Here is a 22,102-nt window from a genome sequence, read left to right on the forward strand (position 1 = left end):
AACTAAATTGTTCTTCTGTTTTGCTTTGTTTTGTAAGACAGGGTCTCACCATGTTACTCAGGCTAGCCTCAAAACCCAGGGCTTAAGCAATTCTCTTCCCTCAGTGTCCTGGAACTACAGGTTGTGGCTAGAATTAGAGGTGCACAACATCACACCCCGCTAGAGGTGAATTTTTAACCAAGTTCTTTCAGTATCAAAACTAAATGCTTCTCATCAAGAAAGCATCAGAGACAAGGATCTCTTAAAACGTATAGCATTTCCACTGGACTTTCTTTAATATAGCATTTGTCAGTATTAGTCAAATACCTTCGATTAATTCCATTTCTCTCTATCAATATATACTTTTTCAAGCTTTGCTCAAGTCAATCTTCTGAAGATATTTACTAATTCTACAACATCTATGTTCAAGACTTTGATTTACTTTTTATTTTCTAAAAACTATTTAAGTGCTTGGGCTAGATACTGGGCTAGCACTGCAAATGCAGCACTATGCAATGGGGAAGAAATTGCAACCTTGGCTCACCATACTTCTGAGGCAACCTTAGCAAAAATAAGTGTTTAAGAAGACCTGTAATAGCACCACTGCGCCTAACCCCAAGCAACCTTGCTTCTGATGTATGTGCCTGTGACAGATAACTTCTACCCCATATTCCTGTACACAGTCCAGGCCTCTTCCCTTATTTACAATTTTCAGTATTTTTAAATTATCTACAATGAGCAAATTTAACATTTATCAACAGGAAAAATATCATATTTATTATTAAAAATCCATTATTTGCTAGCAACAACACTCTTGCTTGGCTCAGCTAAAACTCAACCCAGAGTGCCTCCTAATATTCAAACACAGGAATCCTCGAACTACATGAAGGATAAAGAATTCACCTGCCAGGCCGGGGAATTAGCTCAGTGGTTCCACCGCCTGCCTCGCAAGCACAAGGACCCAGGTTTGATCCCTGGTACCAAAAATAGAATTCACCTGCCAGAGGCACAGACTGGTAGAAAAATACCTGAAAATCACATATTTGATACAGAAAGCATCTCTAGAATATATAAAGCACTCCTAACCTCAATAATGAAGAAACAACTCAATAAAAACTAGGAATAAAAGATGGCAGCCACTTCACCAAGGAGGACAGGTAGATGGCAAACAACTACAAGAAAAGATGCTCAATATCACCGGTCCATCAGTAGTCAATAAGGCTATGATTAGTAAAATCTCAATGAGACATAACCACATACATATTAGAATATTTAAAACAAAAGACTTTGCCATGCCAAGTGCTGGCAAAGATGTAGAGCAACTAGAACTCTTATATACTGGTGGCATGAGCGCCCCACACACTGGGCAACAGAGTAGTTTCTAAAACATAAATGTACACCTACCTAATAACTCAGCCCTTCTACTTCTAGGTATTTATCTGAGAAAAATGAAACCATATGTCTACCCTCACTCATAAAATTATAATAGCTTTTTTTCTAATAGCCAACAACTAGAAATAACCCAAATATCCAGCAATAGGTAGATGAGTAAACAAACTAGCATATTCATAAAACTATTCAACACTAAAGGAGAATAAGTTGTTGATACACTACACAATATACATTAATCTCAAAATAATTAGACTGAAAGAAACCAAACAAAATAAAATTTCTTATGTATGATTCCATTTTTATAAATTTCTAGAAAACACAAACTAATACAGAGTGATACAAAACAGATGAGTGCTTGCCTGGGGAGGAGTGAAAATATCAGGAAGGAGGAAAGACAAAAGGGTTACAAAGGAGCACAAGAAAACTCACAGGGGTGATGGATTTGTTCATCATCTTGACTGTGATGATGGTTTCAGTAGAGCAGAAATGTATCAAAACTCATCAAATTGGCACTTTCAATACATGTGATGGGTTGGTAATGCCTCAAAGCTATTAAAAATCACTTTTAGTCTATTCATGTCTATAAAAGTTTTAGTTTAAAATATTCAGAAAATTGTCTGAAGTTTCTTACGACTTTGTGTATTGAAGATATAATCTTTGCATAAAAATCAAATGCTTCTTTTCTGTATGCTTTCAACAGGAAACTAAAACATAAAGGGGCGATGTTTCACTTTTAATATGGTGCACACAGACTGCACACAGAAGGGTTTGCCTGAGAGCTGGCAGTGCAGATCCTATTATTCTGAATCAAGGACAGCAAGGCATGTAATATATTTCATTTTTACTATTTTTTTTCCTTTTTTTTTTCTTTTCTTTTTTTCATTTTTACTATTATTCCAAGGCTTCCTTTTGAAGTGATATTACCCATGACAGAAGGATTAAGGCAACATAACTTTCTCAATTTGGTTATCTCATTTTAACCTCACCAGACTATGGGTTAATACAAATATATCAACGTATTTTCTTTCCACATTTGTACCAAAATTCAATAAATATATAAATTTCATACTGCTGAAAAATTAAAATCTTGAACAATGTTTAATCATCTTCCTCTTATGTGTGACTCTAGAATGCATGATTATACAAGCATAATACAAATTTAGCAACAGTTTACTAATTTCACCTGAGAGATAACCAAAATAATACAAGACTGTGGTCCATGCTTTTTGTGGCTTCAATCTTGAGAATACAGCACTAAATGGTATAAAATATCCCAGATAGATCAATGAGAATTAGTCGACCCCTGATAGTCATCACAGAATAGGCAGCCTTGACTTTATCTGATGCGTAGGGGGTAAATGTAAGTGAAGAAGAGAAGGAAGGCCTTTCTAGCAAGAAAAATCAATATGAACAAAAAACACAATAGCAAGGGATTAACCTTGCTAGAGCAAGGAATATACAGATAAGCAACAGAAATCAAGACTGCAAAAGAAGGATAAAGACAAACTGTTAAAGAGGCTGAAAAGTCAAGAAAATGGTATGATATCCAGACCATCATATAAGGATTTGTTAAATATTATTGTACTGTCTAGAGTCTTAGGTAAAGATTAAATTTAAAATAAAATGCTAGAGATACCGACAAAGGAGAACACAGTGCCAGACAGAAAATTACAACAAAAAGATGTTGGATTAAAACAGAAGTCTGAATGAAAAAAGAAGAGATGTACAGAAATCATATGAAATAGGGCTCAGTTGACTCTCACCTCTGCAAAATACAGATGGAAAAGAACTAGTAAAAGATGAGTTTCAAGCCTTTAGATAGCAAATTAAAAATTTTTTAAATACTGTGCAGATTGAATAAATTCTATACCAACTTGACTTAGTGTCAAATGTTAAAGCTCAGACCTCAGAAATTTTTAATAGTCTAATCAGTATGAGAAAATATTATGAAATACTTTCAAACTATTCTGATTAGCTTGTTCATCAAGATTATTTCCACTTGTGCTTGCTTTGGCTATTTTATAACTCTGTAGTGATAAGAGATAACGTATAGGAAACTGATAGTCATATAAATAATTCCATTCCATAAATATGTTTCTGGTAAAAGACATTAATTATTGCTCTGGGGATGCTGACCAGTTTTGTACCCATTTATAAATTCAATGTTCCTTGACCATAAACATGTGATGTTTTCAGTTCTTTTTTGAACCAGTTGTAATACCTTACTAGTAGCCTTCTTAATTAACAAGTTCAGTAAACTCTTTGGGAGATTTTATAGTCATGAGAGATGATTTTATCTTCTTTCAAAATTCATCCTTTAGCTGGGTATGGTGATGCACACTTGTAATCCCAGCACTATGGACACTGAGGCAGGAGGATCTCAAGTTCAAGGCCAGCCTGGGATATATAGTGAGTTCAAGGTTTGCCATGATTAGACTCTGACTCAAAAAAAATTTTTTTTAAAGTTTAGTATCAGTTAAAATTACTAAAAGACTCTCCACCTATTTTTCATTTATATTTAAGTTTTTATTTTTGTAAGTTTTTAATACTGGTGTAATAATGAAAAGATAAAGATCTCTTAAAGGAAAAGCAAGGAAAGATATTTAAACTGGTGTCATAAATGAGCATCACAGAATAGTTAGATAACCAATTAACTAAAAGATTAACATAAATTGTATTCCCATTTCTGATTTATTCTCAAACAAACAAAAACCAAAAACTACATCTTATACCTAGTTGTTTTTCAAACTGTAGGCCTAAACCCTACAGTGAAAATAAACTCAATTTAGTAGGTGAAAAACAAATTAAAAAGGAAAGAAAGTGAAAAAGAATGAGAAACAAAATGATTATCTGTGAGTGTCATATATTATAAGTAATATTTTATTAAATTTGCTTTTGGGTGTATGTACAGGGTCATGATATGAAATATATTTCTTATATTGATTGTACTTGTACTGCAGACAGCTAATTATACATGTTGTAGGCAGTTAGATGGGGGCCCTTGGAGGGAGTCAATTCAGAAGATAATTGAGGCCCACCTACTCAAGGCCAACACTCAAAAAGAAAAAGTACTACACCCACATACTTCCCCTAGAGATGAACAGCAGTGACTGATAGTCTAAATAGACATCAATCACCTTAAATGGGGACCAGAATCTCCCTAGCCCGTTTCCTTTCCAGAAACTCCTTGTTCACTCTATGAACTTGCTACCTGACTTGTTTCTCCATTTGATCCCCATTTAATTATTATAACCTGGGCAACTGTACGTGTAGTCTTATTGATCATAGTTTTGTCCCACCTCATGCCCACCTTGTGATTTTCCACTGGATCCTATTGGTTGAATATAGCTTTGTCTCACTTTTGTACCCACCTCTCTTTGTGGTTTTGCTCCATAAAAAAAACCTTGAGAAATGGTGTCCTGGGCAACCCACTTTCTGGGTGTCCCCTCCTGTTCCTCTCAGGCAGGAGCTGTCTTTCCCTCAATAAGTATTTCTTACTCTTAAACTCTGTTGTTCCTAGAATTCATTCTTGGATTTTAGAGAACATGAACTCACACTTCAGATATCTAGCAGGTTGGGAGTTATAATATTTCCCTTATTTAGATTATTTTGCTTATTTGGATTACTTGGTGCCCTATATCACTTGGGCATTCACATACCTTCTTAAATTTTTTGAAAAAGTATTCACCTCCATGCATTTCCTAAGCTGATAGCTAAAACTTTCCATTGAGAATAACATAGGATATAGTTTCTAGTACACAATAACTATTTATATGTTGAAAAATCCATTATATAATTCTTTTAAAAGCATCCAATGAAATCTAAATATCACAACATTTTAATACCCACCATCAACCATTTAAAAAATACTTGAACAAGTTCTTTTCTAACAGTAGAAAACTGAATTGTTTGTTTCTCCTGGAACTCATATATCCTCTCTGCTTCCTCCAGTCTGGAATCACTTATAGATATCCTGAACACACTGGCGCAGCTTCTACAAATGAATACAAACTGGTGGTGGCAACCTTGCTTTTTTATTTTTTTGCAAAAAGTTTCACATATTTATTACTAAACCAACCTGCTATTGTATATCACAGAAAAAAAAATCAAATTTCTAATTAAACATGCCTAACATTTATGGACAATAATATAGATAAGGATAACATTTTCAGCTTGACATGGTAAGATGATAGTGACCTTGACACAGCATAAATATGTATGCCATCTCATGATTCTTCTTCAAGATCTCTTCTTGGAGGTTTTTAAAAAAATTTTATTATCAGTTTTCATCCGAATCCACTGAAGGATAGGAAAATTTTGCTTTCCTTTCTAGCCAGGAATAGCTTGATTCTGAAAGTCTTGTAAGAAGATATGGTGAGGAACAGCACACCACAAGAGAGCATGTGCTCTAATTTAACACTCTTATCCTTTCCACTTGTCACTTAAATGGTAACTGACATCATGTGACTATAAAAAGTCCATTAAGGGGCCAGGGATTTAGCTCAGTGGTTCTGCTACCTGTCTCACAAGCACAAGGTCCTGAGTTCAATCCCTGGTACAAAAAAAAAAAAAAATCCATTAAAACTCAAAGATGTACGATTTAAGGAGACTTACTTCACTTATACGACCTATCGATGCTCTTAGCAAACTAATTTAAACACATTTTATTAGCTAAAAATTGAACATCTATAGTACTTAGAAATTTATAATTGTGAACTACAAATTGATTGTAGAGTATCAGGCAAGAGAGGATTGTAGAAGAACACAAAACAGTTCTAGAGAACTTCATAGTGTAGATATCATCAGGCGCAAAAATGGGACTTTATCTTATAAGGTGTTCATTTGTCATTATGGACTCATAATTTAAGTTCTTTTCTTATTTTCTTTATACTAAATTAAAGGCAGGAAAAGTTTTTCATAAATGGGACACGTGGATTTCAAACATGAAATCTTTAAACACAATACAGGAAATCCCAGGTTAAGAGAGTAATAGACCAAAAAATAGTCTACTTCATTGTGACAACAGGATGACTTTAAAACAGTTGGCTTTATCTGCGTAGAGGCTTCAATTGATAAGCACAACTGCTAGCTACTCAGTATTCATGTGTAAAATATCTACAGTGGGAATTGTCTGAAATCAGTATCATCATTTAATGTAAATACAGCTATCATGGAAAGAAATGCATAATTTATAATTTTCTGGAATACTGGCTCTAGCAGAATTGTTTCCTACACCCATATCATAAAGTCATCTTGCAAAGTCACAAACTGGCCCCTAAAAATTCAGAACAGAACCTTTCTTCCTGTTGGATCCTATTTCCATCACCAAATACAGATGGCCTCACAAGGGAAAAGTTATTAATTCTACTCTCCTACAATAAATATGACCCCAAGTATCTACTAGAGAATCATCAGAGAAGTTAAGTTTTTTTGTTGCTCAAAAATATGGGTGTTTCTGTTTGTTTTCCTTTTATTTAACTGCCCTATTTTCAAATCAAGAATGACAGCAGTCATTGATAAGAAAGGACCACTGGAGGCTTTTTTTGAAAAATGGCTTATAGGCTGGGGAATATGGCAGAGTGGTGAACAGCAGCAAAATGTTGAGTATTTGGAATGAAGGATTTTGATGTTTATAACTATCAAAACTTGTCTTTAAGTATCAAGAGACAAGCGAAACAGTAAAATGTTCACTGTTGAGCCCAGAGGAGGATACAGAATTCATTGTGTCATTCTTTCAGCTTTCCTGTATGTTTGATATTTTCAAAATAAAATGTTTGCAGAGGGATTAAAAAAAAATCAGCCTCACTGAGATCCTGAATTCTGACACTGGAAAATAACAAAAGAAAAAAAGAAAAGTAGATCTCTAGGAATCAGGAAGGAACTGACAGAAAATTAGAAGCTGCAGAGAAGTTGGAGAGATGGTCCACAACACAGAGAAATGAACAAAACAATCTGGACTCTCTCCTGGCTCACAGCTTGCAAGGAGAGGAACCTGGCTTTGCAGAAGCAAGGTAAGCACCCATGGCTGGGAGACCCGGGGACAAACAGCAGCAGAGACCATGGCTGTTGTGAACTGCAAAAGCAACACAGGGTTTTGCTCCAGGGGGCCTCCTTCCACAGACAGGCAACAGCCTGAGACAGATTTGAGCATTGCTAGTACACCCTAGCCCTCATTCAGATATACAAAGAAAATGTTCTGTTTTTGGACTCTTTCTTTCTTTGCTCTTTCTTCTGCACTGGTTTACTGAAGTTTGGGGAATTTTCCTTTGTCTTTTCTTTTCTCTTCCTCCTTTTAATTTTTTATTCTCCATAATTGTTTCTCTTTCTTTTATATTCTATATCCTATTTTTTGTCATTACCTTTATTTAATTCTATAAGTATAATTTTACTCCTTAATAGGAGCCTTTGTCTCATCTTTCTCTTTTCCTTCTCATCTCCCACTGTTTAATTATTCAAATTTTTCTTCTTCATTCTCCCAATGCCAACCTTCTACATCTTTAATAATTTAACCATTAAACTTTATTAAACTTTAGTTAAATTTTTGTTACTACTGTTGAATTCTTTACTTTCACTAGTAGTGGTATAGTTGTAGCATTTAGTAGATATTTCCTATATGTCAATTATACTATAATTAAACATATATAATTATACATTGCTTTTCTAAGGTTAAAGGTGATTAAAGGTGGTACATTATTGGTTCTTATGGTATGTCAATATCCGGTTTGTCTTGGATGATATTACTGTTGCTGATTTACTTGATATTCCCAGGTGCGTCACACAGTTGTTGCTATTAACAGATATTCTCTGTAAATCGATACCCTGATTACCTTCATGACATTAACAATTCCACAGTCCATTCCTAGTGCACTCTCCCCTCCCCAAATAACAGAGGTGGTCAGATCTTGGGAGAGAGGCAAATGATTATAGTTGGCCATGTCCTTAAGTGCATCACTGAAAAGCAGACACTAACTAAAGAGGTCTCTATTCTAGCAATAAAGTCTTTCCACTATAAATGACTGCAAACCCAAGCACAATACAAGACAAACAAAAAATAATAGAAACATAATACAGGACAACAAAATGCCTCCCAAAACTTCCAACTCCCTCAAACCCAATTCATGTGGCATGAAGGGAGAGGAAAACAAAAGCCACTTGGCCAAATTATTCAAAAGGATAACAGAGGAGATGAAAAAACAGATCAATAAGATGCTCAGTGGTACAAGAGAAGACATTAAATAGATAATGGATGTAATAAAATAATCAAGGAGCTTACAGAAAACAATTAAAAAACCAGCTGAGCTAAAAAAAAAAATGATACAAAACATGAATGACCAGTTTAGCAAAGAATTGAGTCCATGAAAAGGTTCTAAACAGAAATCAAGGAGATTAAAAATTATGTTAAAAGTATGGGCAGCAGAAGCAACCAATGTAAGGACAAAATATCAGAATTAGGGCCCAGGGATTTACCTCAGTGGTACCGCCACCTGCCTCACAAGCACAAGGACCCGAATTCGATCCCTAGTAACAAAAAAAAGAAAAAATATATATATCAGAATTAGAAGATAGATATGCTTTCAAAGACCACTCAGAGATATCTGAAAAACAAGAGAATATGAAAAATGGATCCAACAGCTGCCAAGTGATACAAAAAAGACAAAAAATAACTGTAATAAGTGATCAATTAGCACAATGGCATAAAAATGGCACAAAATAGCATAAAAACTTATTTATGAAATAATAGCAGAAAACTTTCCAAATATAGGCAAAGAATTAAACATACAGACAAGTGAGACACAAAGAACCCCAAAGAGCCATGATCAAAAGAGAACCTCTCCATGTCACGTCATAGTTAAAATCCCAGAAGTCCAACCCAACAACAGAATCTTAAAAGCTGTTAGAGAAAGGCATGAATCACTTACAAAATTAAACCCATCAGAACTACAGTAGATGTCTCAACACAAATGGTATAGGCCAGGAGAACTTGGAGTGAAGTGTTTCAATAACAACTTCCAACCCAGACTCATAACTCCTATAAAACTTTCAAAATTGATGGAGAAATAAGATATTTTCATGACAAACAGCACCTCAAGAAATTCATAACCTCCAAACCAGCACTACAAAAAACTCACAAGGTTATCCTAGAAAGAGACAATGAAGGCAACAATACCCCCCAAAAATTACTAGGATGAATACACCATACATGGTGAGCAGTTAAGCAGAAAGGAGGGAAAAAGAAAAAGGAAATCAACAGGAAAATAACACAATGACAGGAATATCTCAATATCTTTCAGTAATATCTCTCAATATGAATGGTCTAAATTCCCCAATCAAAAGACACAGATTGGTAGAATGGATCAAGAAACAAAACCCCAAAATATAGTGTTTGTGTACAAGAAATAAATTTCATCCAAAAAGAAATACACAATTAAAAATCAAAGGATGGAAAAAAATATTCCACCAACAGGATCCCAGAAAAAAAGTGGGAATAGCTATCCTACTTTCAGACAAAGTGGAACAACTCCAGGCACATTCAGCTACCTGATCTTTGACAAAGGGGCCAAAAATTTACAGTGTAGGAAAAATAACTTCTTATATGGTACTGGGAAAACTGGCTATCCACATGCAGAATATTAAATATAGACCCATATCTCTCACTATGTACTAAACTAAAGTCAAAATGGATCAAAGATCTAAATATTAAAACAGAAACACTTAATCTGCAGGAAGATAAACTAGATAAAACTCTTTGGGAGTGTAAACTAGTACAATCACCATAGAAATCAGTATGGTGATTCCTCAAAAAAATTAAACTAGAAATTCAATTCAACCCAGATATGCCCTTTCTAGGTATCTTCCTGAAAGAATTAATGACATAATATTACAGTGATACATATATATCCATGTTTACAGCAGCACATACTAATAGCTAAATCTTGGAAGAGAGCTATATATGCACTAACAGATGAACAGATAAAGAAAATGTGGTATTTATATATAATGGAATACTACTCTGCAATAAAGGATAAATTTGGGTCATTTGTACAAAAGTTTATGCACCTGGAAACCACAGCATTAAGTGAAATAAGACACACAAGCTTAAATATCGCATGGTTCTTATATAAAAAACCCAAAATATAAATAAATGAAAGAGCAAAATAAAAGATACATAATAGGACAGAGGGACATAAATCTTTTGCAAATGAGAAAGGGCCCAATCCATGGAGGTTGGGTATGTAAAAAGAATTAAAATGTGTTATGTACATGTACCAACCCTCCTTGAGGAATGTGATCATTACATATTACAGTCATGTACTAATAAAAAATAATTTTAAAAGAAATGACTGTACTGGGGATTTAGCTCAGTGGTGCTGCTGCCTGCCTCACAAGTGCAATGTCCTGAGTTTGATCCCTGGTAACAAAAAAAAAAAAAATAAGAAATGACTGCTCCTTTACTTTATTGCTCCTTATCTGTAATATTACAAAACTGAATAATACAGTCTCCCTTTAGTCTACTAATTTAGGAGGGAAACTCCCATTACCTTAGACCAGGGTTTCTCAATCTTTTATTCTTAGCACTTTGGGTCAGATAATTCCTCATTGTGAAGTGCTGTCTTGTCCATTGTATAATATTTAATAGCATCCCTTCCCTCTTCCTACTAAACGTCCTTCTCTGCCCCAGTTGTGACAACCAAAAATGCCTTCAGATGTTTCCAAATTGCCCTGGGGAATAAAAGTGTCCACAGTTGAGAAACAAAGCATTATAAGTAAAAGGACTCCTTCAATATTAACCACCAAGCAGCAGTCTCTGGGTAAAGAAATTCCTCTAAGCTTGAGAGTATCAGATGTTACCTGGAGGCTCTCAGGATGCCGCTCCTTTCTTCTCTGGGAACACTGACAGTGAGTAATAAAGATAGACTGTAAGCTACTCCTCTATATATGTATGTAACCACCTGCTATTCTGTAGCGGACCACAATACTGATTATGTCCAAAGCAGACTGTAAGCAGTGTAGACTGTAAAGAGTTAACTCTGCAATTGGCTTGTTTTGAGAAGTCTGGCCAAAGCCTATGTGCCGAGGTCAGAGTGACTCTCACCTAGATTCCATTCCCAGAGTTAAAACATTCTTTACTAAAAAGACAAGGTTAATTATTAACAATAACCTACATTTTATCTATTCTGTTCCTAATTCAAGAATGCTTTATCTTGTCCTTTACAAGCCTTGCTTGCATTACTATCCATAGTCACTGCATGACTGCACATCCTCGCATGTAGTTCCCCTTTACCGCTTCGCTTGCCTTTACCCCAATAAAAATCAGTGGTTTGGACTGACTGGTGTCTTTACTGGTTGCACCAGCATTGGTAATCATGGCTCCCCAGTTTCTTTGTCTCTTTAGTTCTGTCTTTTGGGGGTTTTTTCTCTGCCTTGTGTCATAGCACCAAGCAGGAGATCAGAACCTACCGCAGAGGTCTCTGATTCTATTCAATGCATTCCAGTCAGAAAAAACCTTAATTTCAAAAGTTTATTTTAAAACAAAACTTCTCCTCTTTTTAATACTGTATACATTAAAACCATACATTTCTTTTTCTAAAGAAAGATGCTAAATAATGGGGGTAGAGAAATTTAAAAGATGTTGCTATCTTCTGAGTAATTAATTATAAACAAATTGTATCTACAATTTATCATTTGGATCTCAATCACTGACCAAGAAGCTAATGTACAGCCTTGAGTGTAATACTGATTCTTCTAAATTAATGACGCAATAATACATTTTTATATTTTTGAAAAGTTCTAAACACAATTCTAAGTATGCCAAGAAGAACAACAAAAAACATTTTTAACTTGGATATAAAAAAAACCACCATGTATACTATCAGTACAATATTACTTCAATCAATCTTGCAACTCTAAAATAAAAAATAATGCAGATGAAGACTCTAGATAACTCCAACAAAAAGCATCTCCCAAGTAAAAACAATATCTTAGGTGAGATAAATACATCTAAATGACATCCTAGGGGAGAATAAGCCACCTGATATGAGGTCACACCACTTTACAACTCTCTATAAAACAAAGGAACCTAGAATGAATAAAGAAAAAACATTATTTAGTGTGGATCTTTAAAATGTTTTCTATTTGCATACTTTAATACTTTTACTACGTAAGAGGAACCATCTCATTTAAATTTCAAAAGGACTCACTCTCAAAATTACCCACTAAAAACCTGCATTACTTGACTTTCACAAGATAGCCTAACTCTATCACTAAAAGTATTTACTTTCCCCCCCCAAAAAGAAAAAAATTTTAATACTCATTTGTTTGTTCATTTATTTCATTCAACTAATATTCTTTGAGAACCAAATGTTAAACACTATCGAAGGCCCTAGAGAAAACAACAGAGGCACTTTGGCCAAATTTAAGGACTTCCTGCATTTTGTTATACTTCTCTACTATATCTTACAATGCAAGGTGGTAAGTTCTCATAAAACCAGCAATCAGCCATGCAAGTGACTAACAAGCTGCTGATGGTTTAATATGATCCAAAAGTACTGCTAGCGCTCTGGCCACTTGCTTCAAATTCCTGAATAAACAAAAGAACTGCTTGTTTTATCTCCTCCCAATTTTTCATCAAAACACAAAAATTGACCATTGTTCTGCCAACTAAGAGACCATATGCCAAAGTCTGAATTTATTTCCAAGAACTGCATAATTAGTGAGAATTGGCCAGGAAGTACAGTTGACCAAGAATATATTTCTGTACTTATTACCTGGTACATCTGAAATCTTATCTCAAATGGGTAAGTGACTAAGTGAGCAAACAAAAACAGGAAAGTGAACCATAAAGAAGATGGGCAAAGTATTTCATCCATTTCCATTGTCTAAACTTAATTCTAAAATACATGAACTATCTCTACCCCAAAATTAGGCTGCCAGACAGCCTGCTGCACAGAAACTCCTTCCCAAACCCAGCAGGATTAGATTTCCTCCCTTCCTCCTAACTTTCCCCCATGAGATCTTACAATCCATAATAGCAACAGCTTTTAGAGTTCCAGAGCTTTAGCTGTGCGCAGACAAAAGGCAGGAGCAATTAAGGCAGTAATTTGTGAAACAGGAAAAGCACTGTGAGTAGAGCACAAGAAGGAGGTCTACTTTCAAGTTCAAAGAACTGCAAACTGGTCCTATTCTCCAACTCATTCAAAACGGTTTCGAGTTTGAGCCACAGCAGGCCCATCATGACACAGCAGAGGTGCACATGAGTGTCAACTAGCCAACAGGAACTGTGTAAACAAAGAAAGGTGTACATACATCTGGCTTCCAGGACTAGACACAGGAGCATGAAGCTGTCAGCAATAAAAACTTTAAATGAGGCAGACTAGAGTTACCTCATCCACCCAGTCTCTGCTTCAGTAAAAGAGCATAAAAACAAAATCAACATAAAGAAGGGAAAATATGGACTAGGGAGAAAGTCAGCTGATAATTTTCCACAAGAAAGTAACTTAAAATGCAGACCTCAAATGGATGCAAGAGAATGTGACCTCTTATATCCAAGCTGATGAACAGAGCTGGGAAAAATATCACACAGATGGATTGAGGATCTCGGACAAGGCTACATACGACACTTACTTCCCTCTAGCAAAGAAGTCTGTGATTGTCATTCATTCACTATCTTACTAGTCATCACCAACAAGAAGGCCTATAGATTCTTAAAGACAATGTAGCCAATATGATAGAACCATTTATATTATTATTATTTTTTTTTTTTTTGGTACCAGGGATCAAACTTGGGTCCTTGCGCTTGCAGAACAGGCAGTGAAACCACTCAGCTAAATCCCTGGCCCCACCATTTATATTATTTAAGTACTGATGCTTGGTACTTTACATATATGATCTTACTTAAAGCTCACCACAAATTTATAAGGCTTTAATACTCCCCATTATTAACATAGGAATTGCAGATCTGATGGGTTGAGTAATTTACTTTTCAGTGGAAAGTATAAGAATTTGACCCAGGTCTGTCTGCTCCAAAGTCTATGTTCTTCACCCTGTGCTATGCTATCTCAGTACACAATTCTGAATAGTCTCCCCCAGCACACATGTTCTCTATTCTCTCTCAGGAAAAATTATGATGGCCTGTATTAGACACTTTAGAACACAATACCAGACACTCATAACTTAAATGAGAAGAGGTTTATTTTGTCCCAGAGTTTTAGTGGGTTCACTCCATACTTGGTTGACTCCAGGAAGAAACGGTATGGTGAAAGAAAGGTATGGCGGAAGAAAGCTGCTAAACTCATGGCATCCAAGAAGCAGAGAGAGAAGGGGAGAACCAGAGACAACAAAACATTCTTCTAGTTCTCACCCGCAGTGACCTGCCTCTTCTGACTAGGCTGTACCTCCAAATACATGAGACTTTTGGGGGACATTATAGATCTAAACCATAATGTAGCACAACCACCTGCTAGAGGCAAAACCAGAGGTGTTACCTTGATTTCACCTTCTCTTTATTCCACATCCACTAAGTCCTACAACTTTGTAATATCTCATGAAATTTTAGTTTCGCTTGCTTTCTAGGGCAACTAATTAAGTTCTGTTTAACAGCATCACCAGCATAGATTATTGAAAATACCCTGGGTATCTCTCCAACATAGTGGACTGTGAGTAGCCATGTCCTCCCTAAGTATCCTTTCACATCGTACCTATTCGGAAGAAGTATTGTTAGATTCTTCAAGAGCTGGCTGGTCACAAAACCTGGGATAACACATAGGTCCATGTCAACAATGAAGCAAAAATTTGTGGGTACAGAGATAATGGTCTTAAAAAGAGATAAAAGACAGATTAGAATCTGAAAGCTTTCCCGTTCATGGCTCCAGTACCTTCTGAGGTCAATAAATGTAGGGCTACTCAGGTCAACTCAGAATGGTTCTAATCCATTTCCTTTTCACTTGAAAGTGTACACTGGAAGGTAGAAATAACCCAAACATCCTTCAGTGGGAAAATGGATAGACAATATGGTACAGCCATATAAAGGAGTATTCATCAGCCTTAAAAAGAAAAAAAAATCTAATATATATATGACAACATGGATAAACTTTGAAGACATTTTGTCAAATAAAATAGGTCAAACATAAAAGGTCAAATATTGTGTGATTTATCTTATATAATGTACCTAGAATAGTCAGACTCATAAAATCAGAAAGTAAAACAGTATCTGCCTGGGCCTGGAGGGGAAGGTAGACTTGCGATGTTGTTTAATTCATAGAGTGAGTTTTGGAAAAATGAAAAGTCTGGAGATGAATGGTATTAATAGTTGCACAATAATGTGAAGGTACCTATAGTGCACTGAACCATACACTTAAAAATGGTTAAATGGTACATTTTATATAATGCATATTTTAACAAAATAAATAAAAATCTAAAGTGGTAATGTCACTTGTACCCAAAGCACCTTAATTAGGATATTTCAAGCCAGTGCCTCCTAAAATATCAAACTGATCATTTCACACCCATACCAATACTCTCCTCCAACATCACTGTTAAGTCCAAATTCCTTGCCATGGTATATAAGAAAGACGGTCCATGTTCTTAACTTATCTTTGCTCTTAATGCTTTCCAATCCCAACACTACTATACCTTCCTCGAGGTCTTGATTAATGTATAGTTGGACTTCTTAGACTTAGCAGCTAGTAGAATGTTCACACTGGCTCTCTTAAAGCACATCTGTGGTACAAAAAGCCAGGTGTACACATCTTAAAATAGCCAATATTAATACCAGAACATTTCTAGTAATAGTACAAATCAGATGTTCAGAGAACTAACAGTACAGTCTATCTAAAAACGTTGGATTGAAAAGATTTTATGAACAAAACCTCAGTTGCCCGTGAACTAGCACAAACAATCAACAAATGGGATCTCTTCTTATTAAAAGGCTTCTGCACAGCAAGAGAAACCACCAGCAGTGTGAAGAGACAACCCACAATGTGGGAAAAAATCTTCACCTGCTCTTTCTCAGACAAAGGTCTACTATCTCGAATCTATAAAGAACTGAAAAAGATCAGACCTCCCAAATTTAAAGACCCAATTTGAAAATGGGCATCTGAAATGAACAGACATTTCTCAGACGAAGAAGTAGAAACAGCAAATAAATACATGAAAAAATGTTCAACATCACTGGTCATTCGAGAGATGCAAATGAAAACAATGCTGAGATTCCACTTCACTCCAGAAAGAATGGCTGCTATCATGAAATCAACCAATAACAAATGCTGGCGGGGCTGTGGGGAAAGAGGAACACTGCTCCACTGCTGGTGGGAGTGTAGACTGGTGCAACCACTGTGGAAATCAGTATGGAGATACCTCAAAGAACTAGGATTGGAAGTCCCATTTGACCCCGCTATTCCACTGCTGGGGATCTTCCCCAAAGAATTCAAAGAATCATACCACAGTGATATATGTGCACCCATGTTCATAGCAGCACAGTTTGTGATAGCTAAAACTTGGAAACAGCCCAAATGCCCATCAACTGGAGACTGGATAAAGAAAATGTGGGTTTTTTATAAAATATTTTAAATGTTTTTTATTAATGGCCAACCCAATAGCCAGAAAGGACAAAAGCCAGAAAAGACAAAGATCTACAAATCCACAGGGGGATATGCAAGTACTAGAACTACTGTTTTCCCTGTGGGTCATTGCTGATTTCTAATGGATAAAAGCCTGGGTTTTAATGATCCATTTTCCACAAGGAACAGACACAAAGCCTGGGGCCCAAATATCTTGGGAAGAAGGAAACACAAATCTCTGCTGGAGAAACATACTCTGAAACCAAACCTCAAGAAAAAAATTCCAAGGACTGAGAATTCCTACTTTCAAAATAATTTCAAATGAAGAAACAAAAACTATAGCAAGAAAGAATCAGCATAATCAAAAACATTACAATATCTAATCTGTAAAAACTGTGGGCATCAAGAATAAAATATAAAGAAGCACTTTTTATTCCATAATACTTGAAGAAACAAAAGAATGAGACTATCAATAAGAACTAATAAGCTGGGCATGGTGGCACACTCCTATAATCCCAGCACTCAAGATGCTGAGGGAGGAGGATCCCCATGAGTTCAAGGCCAGCCTGGGCTACACAGTAAATTCAAGGCCAACCTGAATTACATAGTGAGACTCTGTTTCAAAAACAAAACAAAATAAAAAAGAGCCCACGAGGCTGTGTGCCAATAAAACTTAAAAACAAATTAATAAGATTTATAAAAAGAACAAAAAAGAACTTCTAGAAAAAAAATACCATTGAAATTAGAGCAAGCAGGGCATTTGTACAAAGAATGAGTAAACTGGAAGATACAAAAAATTATCCAGTGTTCAGCACACAGAATCAAAACCACTGGAACTATAAACAGAGGTCAAGAACAAGTAAGATCCTTCTTACATCTATTCAGAGTTTCAGGAAGAGTTAGAATGGGGAAGAGACAATATTCAAAGGGATAATGGTTGGATAGCTTTCAGTAACGTATTGATAAAGACAAGAATTTTCAGATTCACAAAACACAACATAATTTATCACCAAGCTAAATAAGAGAAAGCCACAACAAAATACATTAGAATCTAATTAGACAACAGAATGAACAGAAATGAACAGAAATGAACAAAGACAACCTGAGGATCAAGTAGAGACATGGAGCTTATAATGGAATCAGAATTTAAAAGAAACCACACATTACAAGAGTAATATGTGATCATTACAGTAGTTTTGAGAGAAATTTAACTACCCATTTAGAATTCTATATCAGCAGATGGTAAAGTCATCTTCTGAAAACTAGAGTGAAATAAACATATTCAGAAAAACAAACTGCCAGTTTACTAACAAAGATTCTCAAAAAGGCTCTCTAAAGAAGATACCCCCAAAAGAAGAAAAATAACTCAGAAGGAAGTTTGAAATATGAAAAAAATCCAAGTTTTTAAAAAATAATAATTCCAAGCAAATATTAACTGCATAAAGCAATTATAATATCTAACTTGTGAGGCTGCAAAAAATCAGAACAGAACTAAATCTCTAGACAACAGCATAAAAATTGGGAAAAGGTCAATGGAATTAGTTTTTTATCTGGACCCAGAGGAAAGTAATTCTAAAGTTTAAATTTCATATCCATGTGTCTTAGTCTGTTTGTGCCACTACAGCAAAATATCATAAATTGGGTAGCTTATAAAAAACAGAAATTTATTTCTCACAATTCTGCTGGTTGGACATCAAGGATCCTGCAGAATAAGTATCTGGTGAGGGCCCCTTCCAGGTTCACGCACTACCATCTTTTCACAGTGACCACAGTGGCAGAATAGTAAGAATAGTAAAAATAGAAAATAGTCCTCTCTCCAGACTATTTTCTAGGACACTAATCCCATTCCTGAGGGTTCTGCCTCATAATCTGATTACCTCCTAAAGACTTTACCTTTTAATACGATGGTCATCTTGTAGTTTTGGGTTTCAGCACATGAACTGAAGATAGAAAGGACACAAATATTCAGACCAGAGGAGCATGATGAGTTTTAGAGTGAACCCAAACCACAAAAATAGAATTTATAACACTCAAGCTAATACAAAGAGATAAAATGTAATTAAAGAAAAAATAACAAGAAGTCAATGCAAAAAAGGAAAAGAAGCAAAAAATAAACGACAAAACAGCTCTACATACAGAAAGTGAATCCAGATATACCAGTAATCACAATCAATGTAAATGGGCAAAAGATAGTCAGGGAACCCAACCTTCAGCTTTGTGCACTATTCATAAAAGAGATACACCTACACCATAAAGACACAGAAAAGGTGAAAGCTGTCTAGCCAACACAGACATAAATAGCACAAGGGCCACACAGTGTAAATATCAAGTAAGGTTTATCAGAGAAAGCTAAATAAACAGAGAAGTAGCAAATCAACTCATGATCAAAAAATATTAGTATTCTTGTAAACAGGAATGGACCCTCATATATCCAGGAAATCCTATCCTAATGGAAAGCCTACCGAGTAAGTCACCTTGGTTACAAGGAAGTCACTGGAAACAACTGCTTGCTATCAGCCTGTGCATACACTGAGCTGAGACCTGCTAGACTAGCTCTGAGCTGACCCATCAAAGAGATGTGGAGATGAGAATGCAAGCTCACGAATCTTGTCTCCCCTAGGTAAAACACAGGATGGAAAAAGGTACAACCAATAAATTCTAAGCAAAAGAAAACTGGTGAGTACAGCTGTGGAGATCAGATGGGAAGAATGGGGTCAAATTGGCCTCCTCGGTGAGCACTGAGGAAAGAGGTCATACAAGTGTGCTAATGCGCTGCAGGGAAAAGTAAAAACACCTGAGGTTAAGTTGTTTGCCTGGAAAAGTACCGTGGAGGGTGGGAGACAGATGAATCCTACGGAACTCTAATTGCTCATGCTCGTGTCTAAGTGAATAAAGCAAAGATGCGCCAGTCATTTGGGGCTCTATGACGAAGGGAGACAGGAGTCCTCTAGCCTCCTAGATTTTAACTTGTTTCTGTGTCTCTACTTTTCATCTTCGTCACCTCTTGGTCAGGTTTGAGCTCAGCTCATAGGCTGGTTCCTACATATATCAGCAGACAAAATGAACTTTAAGGCCAAAAGCATAATTAGTGACAGTTATCACTCAAATTCACTATTTTACTTTACAATCCCCATCTTGTATGTATTGAATAACCCTTTCAAAAATATATAACAAGACATCATAATTTCAAGGTTAAATTTGCCAACGGAACTATCATAGCAAACTTTAAATATTTATAGAAATTGCCCACATGTTTGATAAACCTTAAAGTAAGTTTCATATACTTTTTTTTTTTTTGTGTGGTACCGGGGATCAAACTTGGGTCCTTGCACTTGTGCAGCAGGCGGCAAAACCACTGAGCTAAATCCCTGGCCCAGTTTCATATACTTTCAAAGAATTAGTATCAGACTACGTCCTCTATGATACAATTACATTAGGCATTAACAACAAAATAAATATAAAACCTATACATGTAGAAACAAAATCCATGAATCAAAGAAGAAATGTAACTGAAAAGTATTTAGAATATTACAATGATGAACATGTACTTATGAAAATGTATTTTAGATACATCTAAAGTAGAAGTCAAGGTAACTATACCAAACTCAGAAGGCTTTACACATGAACCGTAATATTCAATGAACAGAAAATTCCAATCTTACAAATCCTGAATAATAAATAGAAACATTTTACAATTTATTTCATGAAATAAGGATAACTCTAAAACTAGAATCTGTATGGAAGAAAGGAAAATGACAGGCCAATCTCATTCATTAATAAAATGTAAAACTCCTAAACAAAACAATAGCAAATAAAATCCAAGAAGATATACTAAAAGATAATATATCACTGGTGTGGGTGCCACACCCCTGGAATCCCAGCACTCAGGAGACTGAGGCAGGAAGATCGCTGAGGCCAGCCTGGACTACACAGTGAGTTCAAGGCCAGTCTGAGCAAGACCGTATCTCAAACAAAACAAAGCAAAATAAAACAAAAAGATAATATATCATAACCAGCTTGTGAAAGAATGCAAGCTTAGTTCAACATTGGAAAATATACTTAATCACCTCAAATAAGGCAAAAAATGTATTTAATCAAATTCCGCAGCCATTCATTAAAACTCTTATCAAATGAGGAATTCCTTAACCTAATAAACTGAACTCCAAGCTGGGAAGGACTTTCAGGAAGGCTCCTTAAAGGAAGCTGAATTCCATGAAAGTCTATCCTGTCCTCCCTACACTTCTCTGCTCCCTGGAATGGGGACTTGGTAGTTGAAATTCCCACACTTACCCTGGTCCATCTAAGGAATTTAATATGGAACTAGATATTGAGCACAAAAGAATAGAAAGACAAAAAGAAACCGAGCACCTGGTATCTTAGTGGCACTACCACATAAGTGCTATTGCACGGCTCTGGACTTGAGACTAAGCCTTTGTATACGGGATACTTTCACTTATGCATACAAGCTCCATCTTAACTGAAATTCCATTTTTATTCTTAACAGTACTGGAGGCTCTAACATGGGCAAGAAAAATAATGAAAATATGTAAGAATTGTTAAGAAACAAAGCTGTCATTATTCACATATGAACAGAAAACTCAAAATAATCTTATAGAAGAAAGTTATAAGAAATAAGACTTAAACAAGACATCATTTCTCAGACCAGCAACAGTCAGTTAAAATCTTTAATTCAAAAAAAGAAACCTTAAAATACCAACAGAAATAAGGTACTTAGAAACATATCTAACCTAAAATTCAAAACTTTCAGGTAGAAAGTTTAGAAATTGTTTGGAAAGACTGAAAGAGATCTAAAATAGCTCAAGGATAGTAAGAGTCATCACTAAGATATTGCTTTCCCCGAAATAATCCAAGGTCACAATGTAATTTTGACCAAATTCCCAACATAGTTTCTTATGGAACTTAAAAGTTAAATTTTATATGGAACAATAAAGAGATAAGAATAACCAGGACATTCCTGAAGAATAACCCCAGGTATCTAAAAAAGTTATCATAAGGCTACCTACAGTACTGAAGAAAATGGGTAGCAGGGTGAGGACAGAAAAATAGGCCAATTAAACAAAATCATGAGTTCAGGAATGGACTCGATACATATCTGTAAATTTAAGGTGACACTGAAAGTTAAAGCCAAAAGAGCGATATAATAAATAAACAATGGC

The 22,102-nt window shown here is 35.5% G+C and overlaps 1 protein-coding gene across 1 annotated transcript in view; it reads right to left on the reverse strand.

Moving 5' to 3' along the window:
* Umad1 (UBAP1-MVB12-associated (UMA) domain containing 1) overlaps positions 1 to 8,872 on the reverse strand; it is a 237,611-nt gene extending 228,739 nt beyond the window's left edge. Inside the window, exon 1 of the mRNA XM_087204453.1 lies at positions 8,839 to 8,872. The gene's annotated coding sequence lies outside the window, so the exon portion shown is untranslated. The remainder of the gene's footprint in view (positions 1 to 8,838) is intronic.
* Between the last annotated feature and the right edge of the window lie 13,230 nt (positions 8,873 to 22,102).

This window comes from Heterocephalus glaber, unplaced genomic scaffold, assembly GCF_053883595.1.
Source record: "Heterocephalus glaber isolate CG9 unplaced genomic scaffold, H.glaber_assembly_v1.0 deba00000546, whole genome shotgun sequence".
NCBI classification, from domain to species: domain Eukaryota; kingdom Metazoa; phylum Chordata; class Mammalia; order Rodentia; family Bathyergidae; genus Heterocephalus; species Heterocephalus glaber.